At 47.1% G+C, this 19338-nt stretch overlaps 1 long non-coding RNA gene across 1 annotated transcript; it reads right to left on the minus strand.

Annotated features, from left to right (window-relative positions):
• Positions 1–3434: 3434 nt before the first annotated feature.
• On the minus strand, positions 3435–18526 carry LOC122100995. Its single transcript, XR_006146288.1, has 3 exons — positions 18517–18526; positions 9486–9489; positions 3435–3506 (listed from the first exon to the last, which is right to left on the minus strand). It is a non-coding gene; the product is annotated as an uncharacterized LOC122100995 (long non-coding RNA).
• Between the last annotated feature and the right edge of the window lie 812 nt (positions 18527–19338).

Here is a 19338-nt window from a genome sequence, read left to right on the forward strand (position 1 = left end):
CTCGGGGCCAGTGCTTAGGCCCTGAGTTCAAGTCCTAGGACTAGTACATGCACGTGTGTGAACACACACACACACACACAGTTTGCTTAGGAAAACAGAAGTGGTATAAGCAGTGGCTGTGTGGACAAGTCATTGCTTCTGTGGGAAGCAGAGAGGGCACCCCGGGGCCGGCCATCTCCTCTTCCCTGGGAACAAAGGGAGCCGCAAGCCGCAGGAGCACCTATGGAGGAAGTTGGGGAGCAGCCTGTGTTGGTGGGGGCGGAAACCTTTCTTGACCACCCTCCTATTCTAGAAGCCCTTTCTCTCATGCCAGGGGAACAAAGACGTCGTGCATACCTCTGCTGTACCCCCAAATACTTGGATCTATTTTCTTTGGGCCCTCAGGTTCCACCTCATGCTTCAGCCCCATTCTCTACCATAGATGTTTCCTCTGGGACCGTGCTGGAAGTCCCACCACACACCTGTGTGAAAGTCTGAGGTCTCTCCCCCAGCCCCTGGACACCAGGGTCAAACCCCATTTGATCCCCGCACCCTGGATCTACCCCGCATCTAGACAGAGCCACCCGAGGGCATGGCTTACACACTGTACCAATGACACACAAGGATTACGCCTATAATCCTGGCTCCCGAGGTAGCTGAGAGATGAGGATTCCAGAGACTTTTAGTTCCAATGAACCAGAAAAAAAGGCAAAAGTGTAGGTGTGACTCAAGTGGTAGAGCACCTGCCTTGAGCACAAAAGATGAGCAAGAGTGTGAGGCCCTGAGATCATATCCCACTACTGTCACGATCAGTATGTAGCTAGGAGAAAGAGACAGAGATAGAGACAGAGACAGAGAGACAGAGACATAGACAGAGAGACAGAGACAGAGAGATAGAAACAGAGAGACAGAGACAGAGAGACAGAGGCTGAGACAGAGACAGAGAGACAGAGAGAGAGACAGAGAGAGAGACAGAGAGACAGAGGCAGAAAGACAGAGACAGAGACAGAGAGACAGAGAGACAGAGGCTGAGACAGAGACAGAGAGACAGAGGCAAAAAGACAGAGACAGAGAGATAGAGACAGAGAGACAGAGACAGAGGCTGAGACAGAGACAGAGACAGAGAGATAGACAGAGACAGAGAGACAGAGAGATAGAGACAGAGACAGAGAGACAGAGAGAGACAGAGAGACAGACAGAGGCAAAAAGACAGACAGACAGAGAGATAGAGACAGAGAGAGACAGAGAGACAGAGACAGAGAGACAGAGAGACAGGCTGAGACAGAGACAGAGACAGAGTGACAAGACAGAGAGAGAGAGACAGAGGCTGAGACAGAGACAGACAGAGAGACAGAGGCAAAAAGACAGAGACAGAGAGATAGAGACAGAGACAGAGAGACAGAGAGAGACAGAGAGACAGAGACAGAAAGACAGAGAGACAGAGGCAAAAAGACAGACAGACAGAGATAGAAACAGAGAGAGACAGAGAGACAGAGACAGAGGCTGAGACAGAGACAGAGACAGAGGCTGAGACAGAGACAGAGACAGAGAGATAGACAGAGACAGAGAGATAGAGACAGAGACAGAGAGAGGCAGTAATGTAAGTCAATATTTTCAGGCTTCTTCCTTCCATGGCTCCTTTCTCTTTCCCATGTTTCTGAAGCAGTCTTACATTGGTGTCAACGACTCTCCCCCATAGGCCAAAGAGAGAGAGCTGGTGAAGGACAGAGAAAGGAGGTGGATTCAGGGCAGCCGGGGGCCGACAGCACCTGAGGACGTCTTCAGCGTCTTCAGGGTGCAGACACGGGCTTCAGGTTCAACAGGGAGAATTGGGGGTGGGGCGGGGGGACTGGGTGGGAAAGGTGTGCAGAGTGACCATCGCAGTCTTTGATGCAGCCTTTGTCCTGGGAGGAGATCTGTGGGATCGCTGTCCTTGATTCCCAGGATGGAGCAGGAGCTAGATGAGCTCCTGAGTTTGGGCTGTTTGCTTTGAGATGCTCAGGAGGCATGGCTTGTAAGGGGAAGTTTGCCTGCCACAGGAGATGCTGCTCCTAGAATTTGTGTAGCTTGTGAAATAGCAAAGGGGCTGCAGCAGAGGTCATCTCAGATCGCAGGAGGCAGGTACGAAGTCGGGGGCCTTCTAGTTAACTCAGGCCCCAGCAAGGGCATCTCTTAGGTTTTCCTCTGATATTTCTGCATGTTCTTTTGCTTTTTGGGGGGGGAGGGGGGAAGGATGTATACTGGTTTCCTCCGATGTGAGCCATGTCTCTTGTCAGCAGCAAAGGCAAGAGTGAGCCCAATGAAAGTCAGAACCCGCAGAGGAGCCGCAGGCCACCATGAGCCCAGTGAAGCAGCTGTCAAGCCAGCTGGCCGAGCTCAAGGAGCAGGGGTGGAGTGAGTGAGGGGCTTGGGCACCAGGGGCCGAGCCTCCCGTGGGGGCCGGGCCTCCGGTGGGGGCCGGGCCTCTGGTGGGGAGCCAGGGAGAGGAGACTCCCCCACCTTGCACCAGGGGCCCGGGAGGTCCAGGAGGCTTGATGGCATCTCTGAGGATTCTAAGTTACACCAAAGAAACCACCGGTGGCTCACCCTGAAATCCAGATTATTCAGGAGGCTGAGATTGGAGGATGGAGGTTCTAAGCCTGCCTGTGCAGGAAAGTCTGTGAGACTCTTATCTCCAGTTAATCTCACAAAAACAAAGCCAGACGTGGAGCTGTGGCTCGGGTGGTAGAGCGCTAGTCTTCAGCACGAAAGCTCAGTGGCGGCGCTCAGGCCCTGAATGCCCTGTGTCTTTTCCTCCCCAGATGACAGAACAAAGGGAGAACAAGCAGAGGCTTCCTGGGCTGCCACATCCCCACGGGAGCCGTCCCTTGTCCCCACGCTGAACGCAGGGGTACAGCGTGACTGGCCTCTCTCATTGGGGTCCTTTCCCCTCTCTGAAAAGAAGACTTGAAAGGAGGAGCTGAACGGTGCCTATTGTTTACAAAGTGGCTGAGCTCCAAGAACGACTGGTAACTGGCTTTTCATGGTGGAGAAGCAGCAGCCAAAAAGACAAGCAGCTTGAACACAGCTCACACGCTCAGTGCAAGTGGGGGCCACCTGCTCCCAGGGCCATGGAGGGTGGAGGAGCCAAGCGGCCGAAGGCTCGGGGATGGCAGAAACACTGTCTGCTGGATCCACGGGTGACATCTCGACTGAACTACAGACAGCACTGCGTGGCTGGAATTTCTTTCTTTTCATCGTGGTCTGAGGAAGAAACTTTGGTGGCCACGTTTTGCTAAGGCAAATCACTGGATGGCTTCAAAAGGAGACTCTTGGAGAAAGGGTTCAGCTGGCCAGGTGCTGGTGGCTCACGCCTGAATCTCAGCTGGAATATGACGGCTTTTGTCCGAATATCAATGAATTGTTAGAGCTCAGCACAAAAGGGGATCTTCATGTAACTTGTTAAGAACGGGTTTTAAGGCAGGTTCAGGTGAAGACTGCAAAAGACTTGCAGGAAAGAGGCTACTAATAATCCCCAGGCAAGAATTCTAAAAGAGTGTGTATCTATTAAAATATACTGAAGCTGGACCTTGTGGCCCATCCCAGAATTCCTAATTTCACAGTGGACTGAGATCTAACTATCACAGTCCAAAGCCAGCACAAGCAAGAAAGTCCATGAGATTCTCATCCTCAGGGAACTGGCAAAATGCTAGGAGTTAGGCTGTGGCTTAATTGATAGATAGAGGGCCAATCTTGAGGGAAAATGCTCAGCAACAGTGCCCAGGCTTTGAGTTTGGTCCCTAATACTGACACACAAAAATGTATATATAATATTAAGATTAATTATTGGGAATGTTTCAAGATGACCTGGAATATTGAAAAGTTAGGATGGTGGACTTCCTTGTCTGTTTTTTTTTTTTTTTTTTGGTTCAGTCCTGAGCCTTGAACTCTGGGCCTGGGTGCTGTCCCTCAGCTCTTCAGCTCCAGGCAAGTGCTCTACCACTTGAGCTACAGTGCCACATCCGATTTTCTGGTGGTTAATTGAAGATAAGAGTCTCACAGACTTTCCTGCCCAAGCTGGCTTTGAACTGTGTGATCCTCAGGTCTTAGCCTCCTGAGTAGCTAGGATGACAGGCATGAGCCACCAGCGTCCGCCTGAGTAGCTAGGATGACAGGCATGAGCCACCAGCGTCCGGCTTTTCCTTGCCTTTTATAAGCATGGAATAAATACAATTTGACTCATGATCATTGTGCTTAAGTAACTGTTTTTATTTATCTTCCTGTGGTTCAGGGCAAAGGAACGCAAGAAATTCATTAACTTCACAAGAAAAGGCAGCATTGCAATTGAATATCTAAAAACATTCAAAATGGCCACTGATGGCACACACCCATAACCCGAGCTACTCAGAAGGCTGAGATCTGAGGATTGAGGTTCAAAGCAGCCTTAGCAGAAAAGTCCATGGGATTCTCATCTCCAATGAACCACCAAGAGCCACGAGTAGAGCTATGGCTCCAGTGGTAGAACATCGGCCTTTAGTATAAAAAGCTAAGGGCAGCACCTAAATGCTGTTCATGTCCAGTACACGTGTGATGTGTGCACATGCATGCTCTCTCTCTCATACATACACTATATATATATATGTATATATATACATATATATATTCAGAAAGATCCTAGTCTTGTCCTCAAATTGTCTTTAGTTGATTCAGGCAACGAGAGCTTGGTAAGGGAGAAATATCCTGGCACAGTGGGATTATTTGGAAGATGAGCATATTATTATAATGCAAGAATATTAAAGAAAGGCTTTGTGGGCAGAGACCATGGCTATTGACACTCAGAGTGGCTGTACACACTGCCCCTGCAGTGGTCTCCATACTCTCCGTTACTGCCCCAGAGTGCTGGGCGGATTTTGCTGTGAAAACCTTCAAGCTTTTGAGTTGTTTGGCTGTTGTTTTGAGAGCTCAGGAGAGAGGTGCCCAACGACACAGACAGAGCAGACAGGCCAGGGAGACCTTCCTATGTGAGCATCCAGTTGCCATCCAGCCCCAGGCTAGAGAATTGACACTTGTTCTGAGGCTGCAGAAATGAGTACAGATCTGGACCTTCTGGGTTGTCCTTTTGTCTTCCAAACATGTGCCAACCCAGCCCAAACTTAGGCAAATCCCTCAGCATGGATGGTCCCAGGGCACTGGCACTGGCAGCTCCCCAGAAGGAGAGGATAGAGTCATCTCAAATGGCCCAGCCTGGCTGTGTGGCTCAGGAGGTTCAGCCCTTGTGATCCTCTCCTAAGAATATCCTCCTTTGTTCTCACTGGATGGATATTTGCAGTGCTGTTTAATTAATCTTGTCTTTTACTGTCCATTGGGTTCACTTGTAGATTTACAGGCATATTCTAATGATTACAAATGAGGGACACCATGCAGCCTATGTTTCTTGGGTCTGTTCTACTTCACTTAGTATAATTTTCTCCAAGTCTCTCCATTTCTGCATGAATGGTGAAATGTCGTTCTTTCTGGAGGAATCATATAATTCCATTGAGGGCATCTGGATTGATTCCCTGTCTTATCTGGGCAAACCATGCTGCAGTGAACATGCTTGTGCTGGTGGCTTCAGTGTGTTCTGGTTTGTGGTCCTTTGCATAAATACCTAGGACTGAGGTGCTGGGTCAGAGGGAAGTTTTATGTTTAGCTGTGTGTGGAACCTCCATACTACTTTCCTGAGTAGCTGAACAAGTTTACATTCCCACCAATATTTGTAGTACCGTTCCCTTTTGGTGACATTCCCTCTGTCATGTGTTATTTTTAGCTTTTTTTTTTTTTATCATGGCCATTCTAACTGGGATGAGGTAGAATCTCAAAATTGTTTTGATTTGCAATTCTTTTATGACCAGGGACATGGAACATCTCTTCATGTGTCTACTGGCCATTCTTATTTCTTCTTCAGGGAAGTCTATAAGTCTCTAGCCCACATACTAATTGGGTTGTCATTTATTTGAGGTTTTGTTTTGATGGGTTTAATTTCTGAGCTCTAATTATGTTTTAGATATAAGGTTCTTGTCTGATGCACAGCTAGTAAAGATCTTATCCCATTCTGTGGGCTATTTGTCTTGCTAGCTGTGTCCTTTGCCATGAAGAAACTCTTCAATTTATACAATTCCATTTATCTAGTTTTTCTTTTATTTTTAGGATTCGGGATCTTTACTCTGGAAGTTTCTACAATGTCAAGGAGCCCTAATGTTTCCCATATCCCTTCCTCTTGTATTTTCAGGGTATCTGCTCTTCCACTGATTTTTTTTATCCAGTTGGAATTGATTCTGGTGCAGGATGATATAGAATGAAATCACTTCAGTTTTCTCTATGTGCATGGCCAATTTTGCCAGCACTGTTTCATTCCTCTGTTTTTGGCTCCCTTATCATATGTAAGGTGGCTATAGGTCTGAGGTCCATTTATGGGTCATGTCTTCCTTTGGTCCTCAGGCCTATTCTGGTGCCAGTATCACACTGTTTTATTGCTATGCATTTATAATAGAGTTTGAAGCTTGGTTTTAATATTCCACCAGCACTGTTCTTCCTGCTGAGGATTGCTTTGGTATCCAATATCTTCTATTACTCCACATGAATGTTTGGATTGCATCTTCTATATCATGAAAGAATGTCATAGGGATTTTGATGGGTATTGCATTGAATTTGTAGATCTTTTTGCAGTATTGCCATTTTCCCAATGTTAATCCCCCAATCCAGGAACATAGGAAGTTTTTCCAGTTCCTTCAATCTGCTTTAATTTCCTTTTCAAAGTTTTTTTAATTTCATCATAGAGGTTCTTCGTATCTTTAAATCAATTGTTCTGTTGGGTTTTTTTTATGTTATTGCAAATGGAATTGCTTTCCTGAATTTGGTCTTGCTCTCCTCGTGGTTGGCATAAAAAATACTACTGGTTTTTGATGATTAATTTTACACCCTGCCACTTTGTCAAAATTTCAAATTAGTTGCTGTAACTTTGGTTAGGAATTTATGAGGTTCTTTTTCCCTATTTGTATTCCCTTTATGTTTGTGTTTTTCCTTATTGCTCTGGCTAGGAATTTCAATATTATATTGTTGAGGAGTGGAGAGAGAAGACATCCCTTTCTTGTTCCTGATTTTAAATGGAATGCTTTTCACTGATCACCATTGAATCTAATGCTGGCAGTAGGTTTGTCATATTCAGCCTTTGTTATATTAAGGAATGTTCTATGGATTCCTAGCTTCTCCAGTGGACCAGCAAAAAGCTGGAAGAGGAGTTGTGGCTCAAGAAGTAGAGTGGGGGCTGGGAAGGTGGCTCAGTGGTAGAGCGCTTGCCTTGCATGCCTGAGACCCTGAGTTCGATTCCTCAGCACCACATAAGCAAAAAGAAAAAAAAACGGAAGTGGCGCTGTGGCTCAGGTGGTAGAGCGCTAGCCTTGAGCTGAAGAGCTGAGGGACAGCACTCAGGCCCAGAGTTTAGACCGGACCCAAAAAAAAAAAAAAAGTAGAGTGGGAGCTGCGAGTTAGAAAGCTGAGGAATTACTTCTGCCTCCATGCTGGTCCCGCCCCCCCACCTTTCCCTGTGTAATTTGGCTTAACACGAGTCCCCTCCTCTTTTATTATTTTTCCTTCCCCTCTCTCCTTCCATCCTGTGTGGGCTCACAGTTTGCTGTCCCTCCAAATAAACTCTTTTCTGCCTGGACCACGTGGTGGTTTCTTTTCAGCGAACCTTACATCAAGAAGTATAGACATTCAGTTCACAGGACTGAATAAGTCTGGCAGGGAATGAGACAACTCCTCCAGAGCTGGTTGGCCACTGTATGACTCCAATAAAGATTAGAAGTGACAAGATTGCATGTAGGACAATTAAACTCAAGACAGAAAGTGACTGCAATGTGTCAGCTTCATTTGTAGGTATTTACTGGTGAGAACTAATTAACACACAAATAAAACCACGCAGATCTGCAGTTTAATGAGAAGTACATATCCATCAAAAAGTATAGTGCACCTCGGCACTCCTGCAGCACATTTCTGTAATCCCAGAGACTCAGGAGGCTGAGAACTAAGGACCACAGTTTGAAACTCCAGGAAGCTGATACTTGTAAAAGAACTTTATTCCCGATTAACCATCGAAAAAAACAGATGCGGTAGTGTGGCTCAAGTGGTAGAGCACTAGCCTTGAGCAGAAAAGGCTAAGCAAGATTGTGAGACCCTGAATACTAAAACCAAAAGAAAGGAAATTAAGAGTAGAGGAATCTATTAACTTCGCACATGATCTGTATATTATGAGAATTAAAACATATAACAAAGGTGTTGCTTATATATGGTGCTTGGTAAATAAGAACTTGAATCAGGATCCAATCACACAGCTCTTTCTAGATTTGATGTGTATGATTTTAGCTGTGACAATGGCTTCTCCTGATAAGGAACTGCATAAACATGAGTAAAAGTTGGGAGTTTGTATGTTTGTGTAACAATGAAAGCCACCCACCCCTCACTTTGAGCAACTGATATATACTCATAAGAAGTATTTAAATAATACCTAAACGAACATAGTGACCCCCATGTCTCACATTTGTAAAGCAAGCTACTCAGGAGGCTGAGATCTGAGGATCGTGGTCCAAAGCCAGCCAGGGCAGGAACGTCCATGAGACTCTTACCTCCAATGAACCAGCAAAGAGCTAGAAGTGGATTGCTGGCCTGGAGCCTGGAGCCCAACAGCATCTAAGTCTTGTTTTTATGCCCCAAGACCCGCCCCCCCCCACACACACACCAGAAGTGTGGCAAACACCACACAGGAGAAAGTAGTCCCCCCCATCCCCATCCCCCCCACCAATCATCTATGGTCAGGGGTCAGCAGCTACAGAGCCATGGGACGCAAAGACAGCCATTCTCAGAGCTGTACATTTCTGCTCTTATGCCATCTCTGCTTTGGGCCCCTCTAACTGTCAAATGATGACCCATCGGCCCTAACATCTCTGAACAAATGAATACTGACAATCTAAAAGCACTCCCCACCCCCAATGCTCCCCGAGCAGCCTTTGGTACTTTCTAATCATCTCTATTGTATTAGTTGCTCCGCCACCATCCTCGAGGCAAAAGAAGGTAAAATGTCTCAGTGATGCTCTCAGACTATTATTACGAAGGGGAGTTCTCTTCCCACTCAGGCACTTTGCTCAGCTCCACTACGTAACCTACTTGCTACTTGCATTTACTTTTTGTTCCTCACTCCTTTTCCCTTCTTAATTTCCATCCTCAATAGGTAGTAGCACCAAACATCGGTTTATCTAATAGAGCAGGGTTTGCCAGCTGGAGGGGGTCACACACCGATAACAGCTTGATTCCTCGGCACCTTCACTACCAGTGCCCTGGATGGGTGCTCAGATATTCACAGGCTGTGTGTTGCGTAGCATTTTTAGAGTTTGTTTTGGTTTTTGGCTCTGGGCCAGTACTGAGAGCTGAACTCAGTAAGAAATCTTTCTGAGGCCCCATTTCACTGATGATGGTTAGATACTAGGTAATCATACCTTTCTGTTTGTACATTTTCGTAGGTGTGGGACCTGGCTGTTGTGTGTACATCTGGGTGGGCAGGAAGCGAATGTCACTTGTAGAAGAGCAAATGATGTGTGGCCTCTGTTCTCAAGGAAAGTTAGGTCAACTCTGAACTGGCTTTACATCCTGAGATTTGTCATCCCAAATACATTGGGATGTCTTTTGGCATTTGGTTTTGAATTCTTTCTCTAGCTTTTCCACAGACTTTGACCTTCGTATGTTTGAGGTTTGTTCCCTTGTTTTGTTGTGTTCTGTTGTGCTAGCCGTGGGGCTTGAACGCAAGGCCTTGGTGCTGTCCCTGAGCTTTCCTGATCTTATGCTTAAGCCCCAGGCCCACTTCTGGCTCTTTTGTAGGTTCACTAGAGGTCCTCCAAAGCTGGCTTTGAACTGTGATACTCAGATCTCAGATATCTGGAGTAGCTAGGATTCTAGGCAAGAACAGTACTTTCATTACATGGTTTTGAAAAATGAGCTCTACTTATGATTGATCGATACAGTAAATTATAGATAGTAAGGGATTGTCCCACATCTCAGGGGGTTGCTTATAACCATCAAGGAAAAGAAGATTGTTTTCCAGTTCTTTCCATGCCGGATACTCCAATTCCTGATAGTGTGTGCACAGGACACACATTGGGTACCTTCAGTCTCCATGATTTAGAGAATTTTTCATGATGGCTTTTGATGTTAAGCTCTAATTTTATTCCAATTTGATCTGAGAGAATGCAGGAAATAATTTCAACATTTCTGAATTTGCACAGATTTTCTTTAGAACCTAAAATATAATCCATTTTGTAAATTGCGTGTGCTTGTGAATAGAACGTGTATTCTGATGCTGCTGGGTGAGATACTCTATAGACATCTGTGAAGTCTACTTGGTCAATGAAGTTCTTTAGTTCTGAGTTTTCTCTGATTAATTTTTGCTGGGTTGATCTATTGAGAGATGACTTGATGTATTAAACTCACCAACAATCTGTTCACTTGTAACCACATGTGTTTTAGGGTAAAAAGTATCAGTTTGATGAGATTAGATGCTCCAGCATTTGGTGTATAGATGTTTAGAATTGTTATGTCCTGGGCTGGGAAGGTGGCTCAGTGGTAGAGTGCTTGCCTTGCATGTATGAGGCCCTGGGTTCGATTCCTCAGCACCACATAAGCAAAAAGAAAAAAGTCGGAAGTGGCGCTGTGGCTCAAGTGGTAAAGCGCTAGCCTTGAGCTGAAGAGCTGAGGGACAGCACCCAGGCCCAGAGTTTAGGCCCCACAACCAGACCACCCCCCCAAAAAAAAGAAGTTATGTCCTCCTGTAGGAGAGATCCATTTATTATATGTCACATCCTTCTTAGTCTCCTCTCCTAATTTTAATTTGAAGTCTATTTTTCTATCCGCTAGTGGTTTTGCTGTTCTGGCCTGTTTATGGGGCTCTTTGCTTGACAGATTTTATTCCAGCCTTTCAAATTCAGAATGTTTGCTTCCTTGGGCAATGTGTGCTTCTTGGTGACAGAAGATAGGTGGATCTTGCTTTAGGATCCGGTTAGTCAATCTATGTCATTTAATTAGGAGTTAAGTCTGTGAATATTGACAGGACTGAGAAGTGTTTGGTAATTTCTGCCATTTATCCATCTTCTTTGGGGCCACGCTTGTCTTTTCATACTGTGTTTATTTGGTTCTCTGGTAAACAGCTTTTTTTCTGCCAGTATAAAGCCTCTTATTTATAATAAACTCCCCAGAAAAGTGAGTAGTAATGTTGTGGCTCAAGTGGATCAGCACTACTTGACAATATGGAGGTAAGGGACAGCACCCAGGCTCAGAGTTAAAGTTCTAGGATGGACACAAGAAGAAACACAGAAGGAAGAAAGGAAGGAGGGAAGGAGGAAGGAAGGAATGAAGGAAGGAAGGAAGGAGGGAGGGAGGGAACGAGGGTAGGAAGGGAGAGAAGGAAGGGAGGAAAGGAGAGGAGGAAGGAAGGAAGGAAGGAAGGAAGGAAGGAAGGAAGGAAGGAAGGAAGGAAGGAAGGAAGGGAAGGAGGGAGAGAGGGAGGGAGGGAAGGAGGAAGGAGGGAGGGAGGGATGAAAAGAAAGGAGAGGAGAGGAGAAAGGGAGGGAGAGAGGGAGGGAGGGAAAGAAATCCAGAGAACAATTTCCTGATGTCTTGTGGAGGTTATAACTTCGGGTGACTTCTCTCCTTGCATGCTTTGCAGTGGAACATCTGTGGGAATGTCTGGAGGGATTAAGGAATAACAGTGGGAAGTCATTTTGGTAAAGTGTGATTTACATTTCAAAGAGAAGCTGGGCTGTGTGGGACAGGACTTTAATCCTATCATTTTTTGGTTAAACTCAACGTTTGAATTAATCTCAAGTGCAACACTCAACCAAGGTGTGCAGGGTGTGACTCAGAAATCCCATCAGAAGCTGCTCTCTGATTGGCAGGTATGCATGGTGAGGCTGGGGTTGGGCTTTAAAGATGCCTAGGGATGGAGAACAGAAGCAGAGTTCTGAATCCTGCAGTCAGTGCCTGGCCCTGCTGGGACTCAGAGAGCCCTGCACACCTGGCCCACATCTGGACCATCAAGATGAGCATCAGTACCCCACCCTCACTCCAGCATCTGGCCATGCAGAGTCTGCTGGGCAACCAGGCCCTGGCCATCTCTGCCCTGGATGATGTGCCAGTGTTGCTGTTCCCTTCGCTCTTCATAGAGGTCTATGCTCAGGGCCACACAGAGGTGCTGAAGGCCCTGGTGCAGGCCTGGCCCTTCCCCTGCCTCCCCCTGGGGGACCTGGCAGAGTCTCCAGATCTGCAAACCTTCAACGCTGTCCTGGATGGGCTCGATCTGCTACTGGCCAAGAAGGAGCGCCCCAGTCAGTGGAAACTGCAAGTCCTCGACCTGCGGAAGGAGCACCCCAACATCTGGATACAGGGCTACCCCTCCATGGCCCGACTATCTTGTCCGCATGTCCTGACTGACAAGCCAACAGTGAGTCACTGCTCAGGGATGACTGAAGAGCAGCCCTTGACCATAGCCATGGACCTGACCATCAAAGATGGCGCCCAGGATGCTCTCCAAGCCCACCTGCTCCACTGGGCCAGGGAGAGGAGAGGAGTCCAACTGTGCCTGAGGAAGCTGCAGGTTCTCTGTGACTCCATCTCTGAAATCCAGAAGGCTCTGCGTGTGGTGAGACTGGACTCCATCCAGGAGCTGGCAGTGGGTGAATGCTGGTGTCCAAGAACCTTTGGGAAACTTACTCCATACCTGGGCCAGATGAAGAACCTACACATCCTCAAATTCTCCAGGCTGCGTGGCAACTTCCACATGTTGAGCCCCAAGCATTTGTGGTTTTCCTCCAAATTGGGGGAGCAGCTGGGGCAGCTGGGGCATCTCCAGGAGCTGTATGTGCACGGCATTTGCTTCCTTAGTGGACAGCTGTCCGCCATCCTCAGGAGCCTGCTGCATTTGGAGACCTTGTCTCTGAGTTCGTGTCGGTTGAATGAAGCTGACCTGAGGTTCCTGTCCCAGCATCCCTGCTCCAGGCAGCTCAAGCACCTGCAGCTGAGGCGTTTGTTGATGGACAACTTCAGTCCTGAGCCCCTGAGCGCCCTCCTGGAGCACGTGGCCAGCACCCTGGAGACCCTGGCCCTGGAGGCCTGTTGCATCATGGATCCCCAGCTCTCGGCCATCCTGCCCGCCCTGAGCCAGTGCAACCAGCTCCGCGTCTTCAGCTTCTATGGAAACCACATCTCCCTGGCCGCCCTGCACAGCCTCCTGAGCCGCACGGCCAGGCTGGGCCATTTGAGAAGGGGGCTCTACCCTGCCCCTCTGGAGAGCTACAACCCTCAGGAATGGTGGCTACGGAACATCGACCCTGAGAGATTTGCCCAGGTTCAGGCTGGGTTGGCACTGGCATTAAGAGACACGGGAACCACCCAGACGGTCCAGATCTGTACCAGTTTCTGTCATTACCAGAACACATGTCAATTTTACAGCCTGGGGCTAGATGGTTCCTGGGTGGTCACAGAGGAGGGTCTTCCTGGCCTTTCTGCTCTGCCTGTGTAGGAGGGTGCCTCCCTGCTGGAATCTCTTCTCAGCATCAGGAATGAAGGCCAGGACAAGCGCATTGTCTAAGAGGCACAAACTGGAATGTTCAATGTGGGTGGAAGAGACAGGCTGTCTGGTCCTGAGCTTTTCAGTTCAATCATAGCTCTGGAGCCCCAGGACTTTCTGAGTTCTTTTATGGTACATGTGTCCTGTGCATACACCATCAGGATCTGGAGTGAATTCATCTGGAAAGAAGTGAAATATGACCTTGTTTTGCTTTCTGATTGTAAGCAAAACTCTAAGTTGTGGGACAATCCTTACTCTGTATAACTTACTGTATCAATCAATAAATAAATAAAAATAAAAAGAATGGAAAAGCATGAGTAGAAAGATATCAGTTCTTTTTTGTTGTTGTTGTTGGTTGTGGAGCTTGAATTCTGGGCTTGGGCACTGTGCTTGTGCTCTTCAGGCCAACACTAGCACTTTACCACTTGAGTCACAGCACCACTTCCGGTTTTCCAGTGGTTTATTGGAGATAAGAGTTTCACGGACTTTCCTGCCGGGGCTGGCTTTGAATCACGATGCTCAGATCTCAGCCTCCTGAGAAGCTGGAAGGACAGTTCTGAGCCACCTGCACCAGGCTAAGATATCAACTCTTAACACAAAGAATGACAATATTGTTTGTGGCTAGAATCCTGGCCACTCAGCAAGTCTGAGGTCTGAGGGTTACAATTGAAAGCCAGCCTGAGCAGGAAAGTCTTTGAGACCCTCATCTGTAGTGAACCTCCAAGAAAACTGAAGTAGAGTGGTAACTCAAAGCAGGAGAATGCTGGCATTGAGCACAAAAACTCAGGGACAACACCTATTTGTTATGTCAGAACCGGCACAAACAAACACAAATAAACCTATGACCACGTTAAAACAGACATAGATCAAATTCTGAGGAAAAGGTATGAGGGAAATTTCAACATCAAATGCCAAATGACATCCCATGAAAGCAAGAGAACTCTATTTCTGCAACTTATTTGGGGATGAGAATTCTCAGTAGTTAAAGCTGTAGTGGTTGAGATCTGATCAAATGGGTCTTCAAAATGAAAACCACAGTTCCTTTGCACTTATATAAAAAAAATATTGACTTCCTGGCCACCCAAGCACACCAAAAAAAATTCAAAAGTAAAAGCACAAAATAAATATTCATACCAGGCTCCAGAGTCCCATGCCTGTAATTCTAATCAGGAGGCTGAGATTTGAATATCTCAGTTAGAAGCCAGTCAGGCAGGAACGTGTATGAATATTATCTCCAAGGAATTCCTGAGAGAACATTCTAGGATTCCTGGAATCCTGGCTACTCAGGAAGTCTGTGATCTGAGGGTCATAGTTCAAACACAAACTGGGCCAAAAATGTATGAGACTTTCTAGGATTTGGTAATTAGTGTTATGGCGCAAGTGGTAGAACACTAGCCTTGACAAAAAGCAACTCAAATATAGCCACTAGCCCCTGAGTTCAAGTCCCAGCTAAGCACAAAACAAAATAGAAAGGAAGGAAGAAGGGAAGGAAGGATGGCATTCAGGAAGGAAAGGAGGAAGAGAGGGAAAGAGGAAGGAAGGGAAGGAAGGAGAGAGAGAGGGAGAGAGGGAGGAAGGGAGGGAGGGAGGGAGGGAGGGAGGGAGGGAGGGAGGAAGGAAGGAAGGAAGGAAGGAAGGAAGGAAGGAAGGAAGGAAGGAAGGAAGGAAGGAAGGAAGGAAAAGGAATACAAAGAATTCCTTGGTTTCTTTGTGGACGGTGTAAAGTTGAGCTGGCTGCTCTTCTTGGGTTCTTTGCAGGCTCTGGGCAGTGTGCCGTCTTGGGAATGTCTTGCAGAATTAGATGGGATGTCTTTTGGGTTCAGTGTGTTTGAAAGAGAAGCTGGGTTGTGTCACTGAGGCTTTGGGGGTACATGTGTCCTGTGCACACACCATCAGGAATCTGGATAGAATTCAGCCTGGAAAGAACTGGAACACCATCTTGTTTTTCTAAATGATTGCATGCAAACCCTCAAGTCCTGAGGCAGCCCTCACTGTCTACAATTTACTGTATAATGAGCCAGTCGATTCATTTTAAAATGAAAGAAAGGAAAAGAGGAAGTGGAAAGATATCACTTCTCAGCACCACAGAATGAGAGTATTACTTCCATGCAGAATCCTAGCCATTCAGCAAGTCTGAGATCTGAGGATCACAGTTCAAAGCCAGCTTGGGTAGGAAAGGCCTTGAGACTATCATCTCTGGTGAACCTCCAAAAGAGCCCAAAGTGGGTCTGTGGCTCAGGTCGTACTGGCTTTGAGTGGGGAAAGCTCAGGGACATCATCCAGGTCCGAGTGCAAGCACTACAGCTTTCACCACACAATCCAAGAAACCAAACAAGAAAAATGACCATGACCAACCTCAACCATACATAGATCAACTTTTGTAGAAAAGCTAGGGGAAAAAATTCAAAACCAGATGCCAGAAGGCATTCAACGAAAGCAAGGGACTCTTTCTGCTTCACCAACATATTTGGGATGACACATTTCAGTATATAATGCCAGATCAGGTTTGATCAATCGTGCCTTGAGAATGCAGGCACTTCCTGCTCATCCAGGCACACATCAAAAGAGAGAGAGAGAGATAGAGGGGGGGAAGGAGAGGTGGGGAGAGAGAGACAGAGACAGAGAGACAGAGAGAGGGTAAAAGAAAGGAAGGAAGAAAAGAAGAAAGGAAGAAAGATAACCTTCACACTGGGATCCAGTAGATCCTGCCTGCAATTGTACTACTGAACTGGCTGAGATCATAGGATCTCGTAGGGCACCAGTGGCTCACTCCTGTCATCCCAGGTCCTCAGGAGGCTGTAATCTAAGGATCAAGGTTCAAAGCCCTCCTGGGCAGGAGACTCTTATCTCCAATTAATCTTTAAAAAAAAAAAAAGCCAGACGTGGAGCTGTGGCTCGGGTGGTAGAGCGCTAGTCTTCAGCACAAAAGCTCAGTCACAGGACCCAGGCCCTGAATGCCGTGTCTTTTCCTCCCCAGATGTCAGAACAAAGGGAGAACAAGCAGAGGCTTCCTGGGCTGCCACATCCCCACGGGAGCCGTCCCTTGTCCCCACGCTGAACGCAGGGGGACAGCGTGACTGGCCTCTCTCATTGGGGTCCTTTCTCCTCTCTGAAAAGAAGACTTGAAAGGAGGAGCAGAACGGTGCCTATTGTTTACAAAGTGGCTGAGCTCCAAGAACGACTGGTAACTGGCTTTTCATGGTGGAGAAGCAGCAGCTAAAAGGACAAGCAGCTTGAACACAGCTCACGCGCTCAGTGCAAGTGGGGGCCACCTGCTCCCAGGGCCATGGAGGGTGGAGGAGCCAAGCGGCTGGAGGCTCGGGGATGGCAGAAACACTGTCTGCTGGATCCACGGGCGACGTCTTGACTGAAATACAGACAGCACTGCATGGCTGGAATTTCTTCCCTTTCATTGTGGTCGGGGAAGAAACTTTGCTAAGGCAAATAAGTAACTGGATGGCTTCAAAATGAGACTCACAGAGAAGGTGTTTAGCTGGCCAGGTGCCGGAGGCTCACACTGTTTAGGAGGCTGAGATCTGAGGATGGAGGATCCAAGCCAACTCGGGAAGACAAATTCCTTGGACCCTTACCTCCAACCAGCCATCACAAAGCTGGAAGTAAAGTTGTGGCTCAAGGAGTAGAGAACCAACCTTAAGGGGAAATGCTAATAAGGGACAGCAATCAGGCCTTGAATTCAAGCCCCAGCAGAGAGAGAGATAGAGAGAGAGACAGAAAGACAGAGAGACAGAGACAGAGGCAGAGACAGAGAAAGTAAATGCTTCCATGGGTTTTACTGGTCTTTATTTATAACCTGATACATAACTCTGAGAACTTAGCACATTGGTACATAGCTACTCAAGCTCACCGCAGAACTGGAAGGAGACTGCTTTTGCCAGAAAGCAAATGATTTCTGTTCAGGCTCAGCACAAAAGGCAAGTCTCATGTACTTCGTTAACAACAGGGTTTAAGGCGGGAACAGGTGAAGACGTAAAAGACTGGCTGCTAATATAATCCCCAGGCAAGAATTCTTTAAGAGAGCATGCATCTATTAAAATATACCAGAGCTGCGTCTGATAGCTCATGCCTGTAACCCCAGCTTCTCAGGGGCCTGAGATCTAAAGATCACAGTTCATAGCCAACACAAGCAAGAAAGTTCATCAGAGTCTTACTTTCAGTGAACCAGCAAAATGCTAGAAGTGGAGCTGTGGCTCAAGTGGTAGAGGACCAATCTTGAGTGAAAAAGCTCAAGACAGCATCCAGTCCTTGAGTTCAGTCCCCAATAGTGGTACACACACACACACACACACACACACACACACACACACACACAAATGTATATTAGTGGGGTTAATTAGTGGGAATGCTTCAAAGTGAAATTAAATATTGAGAAAGTTATGAAGGTGGGCTTCCTTGCCTTTTCTAAACGTGGAATAAACACAATTTGACTCATGACTGTGGTTTAGCACAAAAAGCTGAAGGGCAGCCCCTAAGCCCTGAGTTCAATTCCCAGTACCTGGGAAGGTAGGACAACCCCGCCCCCCTCTCAGCTAAGTCTCCACCCAGTACCTGTTGGAGACAGTCACCTCCCCCCTGGGTGGTCCCATCGCCATGGTTACTCATGGCCCAGCTGAGCGCTGAAGCACGTGCTGGTCAGGTGGTGAGTGGGGCCAGGCGATCAGCAATGGCTCAAGGAAACCCACTCCAGCTTCTGAACCTTGTTCTACCCACACGGGTCGAACATTAGCATGGGCTGGCGAGGCTCCTGACAGGTCCTATCAGAAAGGACTGAAGCTAGTGGATGGTGAAGAGAGAGACAGAGAGACCAGAGGAGCAGGGGGCAAACAGCATGTGTGCTTGTATGCAAGGCCAGATCTATGAGCTAGCCTGAAAGGACCTTACAGATACCCAGAAACAGGTGGGCAGAGTAACCTGCACAAGGGGCAAGAGACAGGCTATGGCCAGAGCAGAAAACCAGCTGTAAATTCATCTGTGGGTGCACCCGGGGTAACTCAACCTGGTTCCCGTGCGTGACCTTTTCTTTTCTTAGCTGTTTTTTTGACATTTTTATTGTTATGATGACGGTGATGGACAGAGGGTGACAGTGACGTAAATCAGGTCATGAGTACATTTCTTTTTGGACAGTGGCACCCATTCCCTAGCTCTCTTCCAGTTCTTCCCTCTCATCCCCACCCAGAAGTTGCAGAGTTCATTTTCCACATCCTGTCCCTCAATTTCTGGATTCCCCATTACCCCCCGAAAGACAGAGTTATAAATAAGCAAGACAAAAAGAAATCAATCAACCACTACCACAAAACTCCTCGTTTCTCTCCTGGAGTCCATTTAGATAAATATTATTTTATATGATCAGAAACACATATGCGCTGAGCCTTTGTGCTCCTCCCCTTGGGTCTCACTGTACGCGAATGTGTGCGGCCTTTTGAACAGGCCTGTTGCATTTCTTCATGTGTTTAAGGTTTTATCATTTTATTGCTTATAAGCACCTGTCTAAAGAGGTTTTGATTCCACCTACCAGTCTGTGAGCACAGGGCATCTTGATTAATGTTACCCCTTCCCTCTTTCTCCCTCATCTCTCTCCACCCCCACCCCCACCCCAATGTGCCTAGTTCTACCTTCACATATGCATGTTGAATACTGGAACTGTATTTCCCACCCTTCCTCTCTCCTTTGTCTGCGTCCCTTCCACCGGACCTCAACCTGTCTCTGGGCACCTCAGG

Source organism: Dipodomys spectabilis, unplaced genomic scaffold (genome assembly GCF_019054845.1).
Source record: "Dipodomys spectabilis isolate Male_0828 unplaced genomic scaffold, ASM1905484v1 ptg000613l, whole genome shotgun sequence".
Taxonomy (NCBI): domain Eukaryota; kingdom Metazoa; phylum Chordata; class Mammalia; order Rodentia; family Heteromyidae; genus Dipodomys; species Dipodomys spectabilis.